This window comes from Neomonachus schauinslandi, chromosome 3 (assembly GCF_002201575.2).
Source record: "Neomonachus schauinslandi chromosome 3, ASM220157v2, whole genome shotgun sequence".
In the NCBI taxonomy this organism is placed as follows: Eukaryota; Metazoa; Chordata; class Mammalia; order Carnivora; family Phocidae; genus Neomonachus; species Neomonachus schauinslandi.
The window spans coordinates 97,882,581-97,895,538 of NC_058405.1; the positions used below are offsets into that span (position 1 = coordinate 97,882,581).

The 12,958-nt window shown below is 38.7% G+C and overlaps 1 protein-coding gene and 1 pseudogene across 1 annotated transcript in view; both read right to left on the reverse strand.

The window, feature by feature from the left end:
• The window catches only part of NCKAP5 (NCK associated protein 5), a 792,873-nt gene that overhangs the window by 131,951 nt on the left and 647,964 nt on the right, over nucleotides 1-12,958 (reverse strand). The gene's annotated exons all lie outside the window — the stretch shown is intronic.
• On the reverse strand, nucleotides 3,819-3,894 carry LOC123324536 (annotated as a pseudogene).

A 12,958-nucleotide genomic window follows, 5' to 3' on the forward strand; every position in this document is an offset into this window, starting at 1 on the left:
GCACAGGCTCTTCCTTCTGGCTTGTGTTTATATTCTCCTTTGTCCACCTCACAAACTTAAATTCTGTTTTCTAGACTCACGTGGGGCATTACTTCCTGTGTTAGGCCATCCCCAAGCTCCTGGTCCATCGCAGTTAGTTCCCTGTCCCTGCTGTGCTGTCCCTGCAGCATCGTGTTGCGTGCGCCTCGCCACATCACTATCTTCTCCATGGGACTTGTGGACCAGGGCTGTTGAGGAGATGCATTTCACCACTGAAGCCCCAGCACTGACGTACTTTGGGTGCCTCAGATTTATTAAATGAAAGAAGAGGAATGGCAGGGGTGGGCGGGCGGGGTGGGATGAGTAGCATTCTGGACGCAGGACTGACATACAAAATGGAACTGTTGAAGGAAGACCTATGTCATGCTCCATGGAGTGAAAGTATTTCTGCTTGGCTAGAGTAAAGAATTTGTGTCAGGAAAAAAAAAAAAAAAGAAAAAGAAAAATGAAGCCGTTGAGGGTGAAACGAGTCTATAGAGGGCCTGGGATGCATGACGAAGAGCGGGAAATCACATCTTGCCATAACCCTGAAGGTTCTTTCTCATATTCTCTGCTGCTCATACTTGATCCCAAACCAGCCTTGTGTGGGGCATCTAATCATTGAAAGCCCTGCCCTGCAGAGGCTGTGTGATCTTTCAAAGTGTCCTTTACCTCCCAGAAAGGCCACTTTCTGTACTTCAGACAAGTGAATACCCTTTCCAGGGCTTATGGCATGAGCGAGAGTCCCTGCTGTACATTCCTTCTATGTTTTCAGGTCTGACAGATGCCCACAATGAAGCCACCAAAGTCCTCTGATCATGCAGGATAACAGACCACCACTGGTGGTACTCTGCCATCTGGGCCCTGGTGTCACTCACCATCCCTCCAACATCACTGGACTGCTCCTCCTGTCACCCTGCGGGTCTTTTTAAATTAGATCCCAGGTCTGTAGGGCAGAGCCAGAGGCCACCTCTATGCCTGGCACATAGGCATCGCAAGGGAAGAGCTGATCAATTTTAGAAACTCACAAGGCAAATGCTGTGTATCTTAGCAGTGTGGGAAGTCAGGGAGCTGTTCTAAATATGTATGGATTTTGTTTTGTTTGCCTCTTAGCATGTGGCTCAAGAGAGGCACTGATCCATCTGAATGAAAAGCTTCTGCCTCCAGAACTGAAGAACCATTGTCCCATTGTTTACCCAGCCCTTCACCCACTCACCTACTCCCCCCCTACTACCCTCTGTGTTATTCCACAGTCTCGTCTCTTCATCTCACTTCTCACTTCAACTGTGTATACTGAGAAAGTGCCCTAAAGGCAGATGTGTACACACCTCTTAAAAAGCAAATACACACATTTAAAAACATTTAACATGGTTGATGTTTTCTAATTCTCAGACTGACCAAATACCCTGGAGAAGATACCATCGTGTTGGTTTTAACTGATAGTTCAAGTTCTAGGTAGCTCTACATGGATGGGCTCACTATGCAATCACAGGTTCTAAGGTAGCAAGGAGTGTAAATGCCTAAAAAAAAAATCTCTGCTTCTCAGAAATAAATAAAAGGATTAAAGGGGCACCTGGGTGGCTCAGTCGGTTAAGCATCTGCACTCCGCTCAGGTCGTGATCCCGGGGTCCTGGGACTGAGCCCTGCGTTGGGCTCCCTGCACAGTGGGAGCCTGCTTCTCCCTCTGCCTCTGCCCTCCCAGCACCTCGTGCTCGCTCTCTCTCAAATAAATAAATAAAATCTTTTAAAAAAGGATTAAAGGGGCGCCTGGGTGGCTCAGTTGGTTAAGCGACTGCCTTCGGCTCAGGTCAGGATCCCAGGGTCCTGGGATCGAGTCCCGCATCAGGCTCCCCGCTCAGCGGGGAGTCTGCTTCTCCCTCTGACCCTCCCCCCTCTCATGCTCTCTCTCTCTATCTCATTCTCTCTCTCAGATAAATAAAATCTTTAAAAAAAAAAAAAAAAAAAAAAAAAAAGGATTAAAAATATGAATTGGGTACCCAGCAACAGGGAAATTGATAGAGAAACACATCTAAGTGGACAGAAAAAGGCAGCCTTCAAACTAAGATTTCAATCTTATTGCAGTTAGAAACATTCCCCCTCAACAGTGATGTCATCAAGATGGTGGCAGAGGTGGTCCTCGACTCCAGTCCCCCTCACCAGAAGACCAACCATCCGTAGATAGGATACCACTCTGAAAATCCCCAAACACAGGGGTGAGGTTGAAGCACCCCTCTAGACTACAGAGACCAAGAAGGACAACATCAGAAGGGTAAGAGGAACAGCCACACTCTGACTGCCACCTGTCCACAAGGCTGCCAGACCACTGCCCCAAGAGGGCCCCCAGGACCTATGGTTTCTCCACTGGGAGAAAGAGAGTCCGAGGTGGACATCTAGGTCCCCCAGCACTGTGGGTCACTTCCTGGGAGGTTCACTAGGGTCTCATCCCATGGGGATTGCAGAGGAATCTGTGGAGCTTAAGCCCTGGAGATCAGATTGGGACAGAAAAGAGGGGCAGGGCTTACAGCCACCAGTGCTTGGATCTGGGCAGGCTGAGCTCCTCCTTGCAGTGGTGCCTGAGATCCCAGCCAGTGGTTTTGCCGATCTGCAGAGACAAGCTAATGACCCCATCAGGCCAGGGTACTCAGTATGTAGTTCTGCCTGATTTTGGTCCCCAAACAATGAGCTGTGCCAGCCTTTGGGCCTGTTCTGCAAATTTGTAGCCCCAATTACCACTGTAGCTTCCAGCCCCACCTGACCAGGAAACCTAACCAGAGCACCTGGGAAGCTGGTAGCCCATCCTACAACCCCACTTATAATGGCATTTGAGCAGAGAGGTCAGCCAGCAGCTCTTACCATCTGCAGAGCCCAGCTGGTGACCTCATCTGGCCAGGGAACTTGGTGTACAGTTATGTCTGATTTGGGTCCTTGGTCAGTGAGTTATGCCAGCTTTGAAACCTGTTCTGCTATACCAGCCAGACAAGGAAGTGGGCTCATGGCCCCACCTACTACTGAGTATAATAGTCCTCTGTCTCATCACCAGGAAGTATAACCAGAGCACTAGGGGGCTGCATGGCCCACTGTAGAGCCATGCTTTGTGGTGGCCCTCAGAGAACCTAGCCAGCAGCCCTGCCCATCAATAGAGCTGATGGCCTTGTCTGACCAGGGAGCTCAGTGGACAGTTCTTCCTGATTCTGGTCCACAACCAACAAGGTGTAACAACTTTCCCAGCCAGGGAAGCAAATTCACAGGCTTGCTCAACTGCTGTGTATAGCACCCACTCCCACCCAATTAGAAAGCCTGACCAGCATATATAGGCAACTGTGGAGCACATCCTACAGCTGCATTTTGCAAGGGAACCAAGCCAGCAGTCCTGTCAACTGTTCCCAGCCAGTGGCATTCTCCACCTAGGATCTAGAACAGTGCCTAACCCAAACAGAGACCCCGATAGCAAGCCCCACTTTTCCAAGAATGCTACCAGCTGACCTATTCCAAAACCTAAGATAAGCTGACTAGTGAAGAACTGTCTCTGCCAAAGCAAACCTGTGAAGTCTGGAAGATGAGACCACTTACTCAAATGCATAGATACTAATGAAAGAAATTAAGGACCATAAATAATCAGGTAAATATGACACCACAAAAAGAAATTACTAAAGCTTTAATAACTATTCCTGAAGAAATAAAGATCTATAAGCTGTCTGAGAAATAATTCAGAATTATCCTCTTAAAGAAGTGTAGCAAACTACATGAACACACAGGCAACTACACAAAGTTAGGAATACAATACAACAACAAAGAAAAAGAAACCATCCAAAAAAAAAAGAAAAACAAACAGAATTCATACTACACTTGATCTTAGCCAAAAGGCCAAGAAGCGATCACAACAAAGAGAATTAATAAAGCTGAACAATACAATAACTGAAAAATTCAACAGAGACCTTCAACAACAGACTCAACCAAATAGATGAAAAAAATTAGCAAGCTGGAAAATAGATTATTTGAAATTATCCAAAAGAAAGAAAAGAAAAAAAAGAAGAAAAAAAAAAGAAAGAAAAAGAGTGAAGAAAGCCTATAGCACTTATAGGGCATAGTCAAGAAAAAACAATGTACACATTATGAGAATCCCAGGGGAGAAGATAAAGAGAAAAAGACAGAATATATATTTAAAGCAAAAATGGTTGAAAACTTCCCAAACCTGGGGAGAGAAGTGGTTAACCAAATTCATGAAGTCCAAAAATTCCTGAACAGGTTGAACAGGAACGGGCTACATTGAGACACATAATAATTAACTTTTCAAGTCAAAGACAAACAGATAATTTTGAAGATAGGCAGAGAAGAGTAACATGTCACATGCCTGGGAGCTTGCATAAAACCATGGGTGAATTTCTCAGCAGAAACTTTGCAAGTTAGCAGAAAATGGCATGATATATTAACTATATTGCAAGAAAGAAAGGAAAAAAACCTAAACCCAAAATACTATACTCAGTAAAGCCATCCTTCAGAAATGAAGGAGATAAAGACTTTCCTTACCAAACAAAAGCTGAGGAAGTTCATCGCCACTAAACCTGCCTTATAAGAAATGCTAAAAGGTGTTCTTTATGTGGAAATAAAGCTATGCTAATTAACATATAACTATACATATAAAACTCACTGGTAATGATAAATATTTAGTCAAAGACAGATTCTAATATCGTAGTGATGGTGTATAGTTCACTTACAACTCTGGTTTTAAGTAAAAGAAAACGCATTGAAAATAACCACAAGAACAGTAATTTGTTATTGAATACACAATATAAAACTATATAAATTGTAACATCAATAACCTAAAATGTGAGGGGCGAAGAGAAAGTGTAAAGCTTCTGTTTGCTATCCAAGTTAAGTTGTTATCAGCTTACAACAGGATATTATAAATACAAAAATAGTTCATATAAGCCTCATGGTAACCATAAAGGAAAAACCTGTAGCAGTTTCACAAAAGATTATCATAAAGGAGTAAAGTACACTGCTACAAGAAATCAACAAATCACAAAAGATGAAAGCAAGATAAGAAGCAAGGAACAAAGTACCTACAAAATCAGAAAACAATAAAATGGTAATAGTAAGTCCCTAGGTATCAATAATTAAACATAAATGGATTAAATTCTTTAATTAAAAGACTTAGAATGGCTGAATGGATTTTTTAAAAAAAATATCCAATGATACGCTGCCTATAAGAGACTTTCTTTGGCTTTAAAGACACACATAGACTGAGAGTAAAGGGATAGAAAAGATATTTCAAATATGGTAATCCAGAAAAAAAGCAGGAGTAGCTATATTTATATAAGACAAAGTAGACTTTAAGCTAAAAATGGTCAAAAGAGACAAATAAGGTCATTATATAATTATAAAGGGGTCAATCCATCAAGAATATATGGTAATTGTAAATATTATACACCAACACTGAAACACCCAAATATGTAAAGAATGTATTAACAGAACTGAAAGCAGAGAGATAGCAGTACAATAAGAGAGAACTTCTATACTCCATTCTTAACAGTAGATAGATCATACATATAGAGAATCAATAAAGAGATAGCAGATTTGTACAATACTGGAGACCAAATGGACCTAACAAACACACATAGAATATTCCATCCAACAATAGTGGGATACACATTATTCTTAAGCACACAGGGAACATTTCCTAGGATAGGTCATATGTGAGGCAACAACAAGTCTTAGCAAATTTAAGAATATTGAAATCATCCATGTTTTTTTTTTTTTTTTTTCTGACCACATTAGTATGAAACTAAAAATCAGTAACAGGAAGAAAACTAGAAACTCAAAAATACACGAAAATTAAACAATACACTCTTGAACAACCAATGGATCAAAGAAGAACTCAAAACATTAAAAATAAAGGTATCTTGAGACAAACACAAATGAAAACACAACATATCAAAACTTATAAGGCACAGCAAAAGCAGTTCCAAGAGGAAATTTTACAGTGATGAACACATACATCAAGGAAAAAGAACAACCTCAAATGAATAATCTAAATTTAAACCCCAAGGAACTAGAAAAAAAGGACAGACTGAGCCCAAAGTTAGCAGAAGGAAGGAAATAATTAAGATTAGAGCAGAAATAAATGAAACAGAGAACAGGAAAACAATACAAAGGATTAACAAAACTAAGATGGCTCTTTGAAAAGATAAACAAAATTGATAAACATTTAGCTGGACTAACCAAGAAAAAAAAAAGAGATATAAGACCCAAATCAAATAAATTATAAATGAAAGAGGAGACATTACAAATGATAACACAGAAATCCTAGGATCATAAGAGATTACTATGAATGATTATATGCCAATTACTATGAACCATTATATGCGAATAAATTGGACAACCTATTAAAAAAACAGGAAAAAATGTTGAGAAATATGAAACCTACTACAACTGAATCATGAAGGGAAAATCTGAAAAGACTAGTAATGAGTAAAAAGATTGAATCGGTAATCCAAAACCTCCCAACAAAGAGAAGCCTAGGACCAGAGGTTTTGCTGGTGAATTTTACTGAACACTTAAAGAAGAATTAATGCCAATTCTTCCCAAACTCTTCCAAAAAAATTGGAGAATTCAGAACACTCCCCAAATCATTTTACAAAGCTAGTATTACCAAGAAAAAAATTTCTACACTGAAAACTACTAAACACTGATGAAAGAAACTGAAGAAAACACAAATGAATGGAAAGATATCTTGTGTTAGATAGATAAGGACACTACCAGAAAAGAAAACTGTAGGCAGTATTCCTGATGAACGTTGGTGCAAAATTCTCAACAAAATACTTGCAAACTAAATTCAACCGCACATAAAACAGATCATACACCATGACCACCAGCTGGGATTGATCCCTGAAATGCAAGAATGGCTTAACATACGAGAATCAATAAAAGTGATACATCACATTAATAAAAGATAAAATCATTTGATCATCTCAGTAGGGATGGAAAAAGCACTTGACAAAATTCAATGTCCATTCCTGATAAAAACTCTCAACAAACTCGGTGTAGAAGGAATATACCTCAACATAATAAAGGCGACATATGACAGGCTTATAGCTAACATTGTACTCAGTGACAAATGGTTTTTCCTCTAAGATTAGGAATAAGACAAGGGTGCCCATCCTCACAACTCCTATTCAACAGAGTACTGGAAGTCTAACCAGAACATTCAGGCAACGAAAAGAAATAAAAACCACCAGAATCAGAAAGAACAAAGTAAAAGTGTCTCTATTTGCAGATGACACGATTTTACATATAGAAAATCCTAAAAACTCCACCAAAAAGCTATTAGACTTAATCAATGAATTCAGTAAAGTTGCAGGATACAAAATCAACATAAAAAAAAAATCAGCAGCATTTCTATACACTAACAATGAATTACCTGAAAAAGAAATAAAGAAAACAATCCCATTAATAATAGCATGAAACCAATAAAATACTTAGGAATGGATCTAACCAAGGAGGTGAAAAATTTCTACACTGAAAACTATTAAACACTGATGAAAGAAACTGAAGAAAACACAAATGAATGGAAAGATATCTTGTGTTCTTGGGTTGGAGAAGCTAATTTTTTTAAAAATGTCCATAATACCCCAAACCATGTATAGATTCAATAAAATCTCTATCAAGATTTCAATGACATTTTTTACAGAAATAGGAAAAAAATCCTAAAATTAGTTTAGAACTCCAGATAGCTAAAATAATTCTGAGGAAAAAGAACAAAGCTGAAGGCATCACGCTTTTGGGTTTCAAATATATTACAAAGCCATAGTAGTCAATATAAAATGATATTGGCATAAAAACAGACACACAGGGCGCCTGGGTGGCTCAGTTGGTTAAGCGACTGCCTTCGGCTCAGGTCATGATCCTGGAGTCCCGGGATCGAGTCCCACATCGGGCTCCCTGCTGAGCAGGGAGTCTGCTTCTCCCTCTGACCCTCCCCCCTCTCATGTGCTCTCTCTCATTCTCTCTCTCAAATAAATAAATAAAAAAAATCTTTAAAAAAAAAAAAAAACAGACACACAGACTAATGGAAGAAAAGTGAGAGACCATCCCCCCCCAAAAAACCCATGCATATATGGTCATCTAATATTAGTCAAAAGAGCCAAGAACACTCAATGGAGAAAATACAGTCTTTAATAAATGGTGCTGAGAAAATTGGATATTCACATGCAAAAGAATGGAAAAAAAAAAAAAACTATTTTATACCATACATAAAATTAACCTAAAATGGGTTAAGGCTTAAATGTAAGACCTGAAACCATTAAACTCCTAGGAGCAAACACTGGGAAAAACACCTCCTTGAAATGCATCAATCAGGGCAATGATTTGTTGGATATAAAACTTAAAGCACAAGCAACAAAATAAAAAAAAACCGGTGAGACTACATCAACCTAAAATGATTCTTCAGAACAAAACAAATGATCAACAAAAAAAGACAACTTATGGAATGGGAGAAAATATTTGCAAACTATGCTTCTGATAAGGGGTTAATACCTAAAATATATAGGAAATTCATACAACTCAGTAGCAAAAAAATCAAATAACCCCATTTAAAAATGGGCAAAGGACGTGAATAGACATTTTTCCAAAGATATTCAAACAGCCAACAGGTACATGGAAACGTGCTTGATATCACTAATCACCAGTGAATTGCAAATCAAAACCATGAGGTATCATCTGACACCTGTTAGAATAAGTATTATCAAAAAGACAAGAAATAACAAGTGCTGGTGAGAGTTCACTGTTGGAAGGAGTGTAAACGGTGACAGCTTCTATGGAAATAGCATGGAGGTACCTTAAAACGTTAAACATAAAACAACCATATGATTCATCCACTTCTGGGCATATATCCAAAGGAAACAAAATCATTATCTCAAGGAGATATCTGCACACTCATGTTCATTTCAGTATTGTTTACAATAGCCCAGAGATGGAAACAAGTGTTCATTAATAGATGAATGAATAAAGAAAACATGATACAAACTCACACATATACACACATACGCACACAATCCATTGGCACATGAATGGACGAAGTGTGACATATGAAATATTACTCAGCCACAAAAAAGAAAATCCTGGCATTTGTAACAATGTGAATGGACGTTGAGGCATTATGCTAAGACAGAAAAAGACAAATACCATATGATCTTACTTATATGTGGTATCTAATAAAACAGAACTCATAGAAACAGAGAAGAGATTGGTGGTTGCCACAGGTTGAGAATGGGAGGGTGGGGGAAACTGGTGAAGGTGGTCAAAACTTCCAGGTATACATAAATCCTGGATATATAATGTACAGCATTGTGACTAGAGTTGACAATACGTATTGTATATTTGAGAGCTGCTAAATAAGTAGATCTTAAATGTTCTCATCACAAGAAAAAAAAATTGCAAGTATGTGAGGTGTTGGCTGTTATTGTGGTGATCATTTCATAATATTTACATATATAAAATCTTTCTGTTATACAGCTTAAACCTATACAATGTTATGTCAATTATATCTTAATAACTCTGGAAGAAAAAATAATAAAGGCAATGAGATTGCTGTATAAAAAAACAAACAAAATTCTGGCCCGCCAAAAAATATATTCCATAAAAAAGGTATGTAATTAAGTGTTGAACCATCAATAATATAAAATGAATACATATTATGAACAGTGATAACATCGGTGGGAGGTAAAACACAACATTCAGCAGAGTTCTTGCCCTCACAGAGATTAATCACAAATTAGGTGAAATGAGACATGAAATCCCTAGTTCCTACGGGTTACACTGCATGATCTCCACCATCTCTGCCACAAGAGACTAGGATTCCAGAATTCCATACAGAACCATGACTTGTGCGGGATGGGTCATCAATCCTCTAGGAGCTTCAGCAAGGGGAAAGTTCCAGGAGCACTGCTGTGACCCTGAAGGCCCCTGAAAGATGGCAGCACTGGGTTAAGTCTCAGAGACTGGGATTCACGGCTTGTGGATAGGTGAGGAGAGGTGAGTGTATAGTGTAGTGTCCTGCCAAGTCAGACTCATGAATAGATAGATTTATGCTCTGAACATAAAGATTTAGGGGAGAAAAGAATAAATCAATTTTTAAATCCTCTCATCTCATATGAAATAATACCATAAAAGAAAACACTAGCAAGAAAAAAACCCAAAAAACAAAGAGCACTCTAGGAAGTGACAGCAAATGTTTACACCTTGGTTCTAAGCTATCAGATTCCCAACTGTTTGTGTGAATAATCTACACTATAACATTCTTTTCTTTCTGTCTTGGCCTAAGGATATGGGTACTAGGACCCTTTGAAATTTCAGAAGGAAAAGAAAAAAAAAAAGTGTGTTAGGAAAGAAAAATGAGAATAATGTTTTATCAGAATAATGATAACACAGGTGTCCAAAACAAGACAAAAGCAGAACCCACAGGAGAGGGAAAAATCATGGATGCCACATATCAAGAGGCTTTCAGAAATGTGTAAATATGGTAGTCTCCTTGTGGCGATTTCACTGCAGAAGCCCTCTGATCTGACTTGATCACAAGTGGCCCAGTTAATCAAAATGTCAGAATACGGAATCAGAAAAATGTTCCTCACGCCCATTTGTGTTCCATGCAGAGGGAGCAGAGAAGGGAGGGGGAAGGGAGGGACCTGAGCTGGATCACAGGTTTAGATTACCAGCTGGGGGACTCTGTGCCTGAGAGTCCCCATTTGTAAAAATGGGTGCAAGGATACTTGCCTGCCTCATAGGACTGTAATGGAGATGAAATTGGTAAGTGCTGTAAAGGCTGTAGAAATGTAACTGACACGTGGTAAACACTATGCATTTGTTAAGTAACATTGTTGGTAGGGCCAAAGCTACTTCTTTGCCTAGGGATCCTATTATTAGAGTCTGTTTTGTTTGGCTTTTTTGGGGTGGGGGGCGGAGAGGGGCATCAAACACATGCTTTATGCATTGTTTATGCATATGTCTTTGTTTTGGGTTTTCTTAACGGTGTAACAAGAACTTAAAATCACTTGGGAAGCAATTTGCACGCAGAATGCCTCTATGTTTAATACAATTCTCCAGTCCCACAATTTTTTTTAGTTAGGCATCTATATTTCATTTGATCATAAACATTTATTTAGTGATTCGCCTTTATAGATGGTTTTGAAGCACTCAACTTTGTTTTATATAAACAATTCTTTCGGTATCACATTTCATCAGTTTATATAGTAGTTAAAAATGATATAATCACCATAAATACTACTTGCAGAAACATACTGAGTTACAAAGATGGCTCATTTATGGTGAGCATTCAACTCAACTGGTAAGAGAAGAAATTATACTTAGTGGAGAACTCTATTAGTTGCCAATGTTTGATGAGTTGAGTGTTTTTTAACATGATTTATAAGAAGAAATGGTGAGTGTTGGTTAATCTGGCCAGTGGATTCAAATAAGGTTAATTAGAGATTCAGGTTCCATTAAGAACATTACTTTGGGGATTTTACTTGCTATACTGACTTCTCAATTCTTTGGAATTTAGCTCAAATTATTCATTTTAATACAGAGGGCCTTGATACTCTGATTTGTTACCACCCCTAGTCCCAGAGATACCATTCTAGAAACTGGAATCGCCACAGATGATTACTGCCCTTCTTAAGAATTTCATTTTCAGGTTAGAGTTTTTTTTGTTTTTTGGTTTTTTTTCTCAGCATGGATCTGGTTCCCTTTATAAATTTCCCAGAAATTTTATCATTTATTCACTATTCCATTCAACAAATAATTACAGAGCTTCCGCAGGTACAAAGCAAGCAGAGATTGCTTTTACTTTAGCCAGTGCTCCACAGTATGTATTTGTGCCACCAGAAAATAAAAAAATCACGAGTCACATAATTAAGAGACCCCCTGAAAAGCCAGCAACTCCATCTCTCTGTGATTGTGAGCTGTAGATGGTAGGGGGCAGGCAGCCCACTTTCTACCATTTTTCTTTACAGAACTATTAACAGCCCATCTTTCAGAAATGTTATTTAAATTAGAATGGCTCCTGGAAGGGAAGACTATTTGGGGAGGAATATAAAGTGTGTTGGCTGAAAATACCCAGTGAATAAACACTGAGTTCTATTGATAGCATACACACCATTCCCTGCCATTTGGATATGGATTTCAGAAATTTGTGACAGCCAATGAAGAAGTTTAAATATCTATGGCACATGTATTTATTATGGAAATGAGCCATCATGATTCATAAACAGAGACTATGGATCCTTAAACACTGTTCCAGAAAAGCCTGAAGTTAAACCAAGCAAGATGGAGGGCGCCTGGGTGGCTCAGTTGGTTAAGCGACTGCCTTCGGCTCAGGTCATGATCCTGGAGTCCCGGGATTGAGTCCCATATCGGGCTCCTTGCTCAGCAGGGGGTCTGCTTCTCCCTCTGACCCTCCCCCCTCTCATGTGCTCTCTCTCTCTCATTCTCTCTCTCAGATAAATAAATAAAATCTTTAAAAAAAAAAAAAAAAAAAACCAAGCAAGATGGAAAAATTCATGAACATGCAACAGCTGTTAAAAGTAATTATAATACTGGATCTTGATATGAGAGAGCAAAAGAAATACAACTTTTTACAGATGCAAGATTCTCTCTGACAAACATCTGTTGTGGTTGGGACCAGGAAAGAGAATAGAGATAGACAAATTTCTTTCTGTATAATTTTTGAGTCATAAATTATGAATTATGCTTTAGCAGATAAGGCAGAGAGGAAATTAATTTAGGAGATGAGATCTACTGTACAATTCAGAGACTGTTTTTATTTTAATTTGGGGGGAAAATTATACTTTTGATGTTCAGCTTTATCAAACATCTTTCTTTCAATGAAATGAATGACAATTTCTCATTATTTCCCTGAGGAGTCAAGAAAAGATGTTCATGCCAA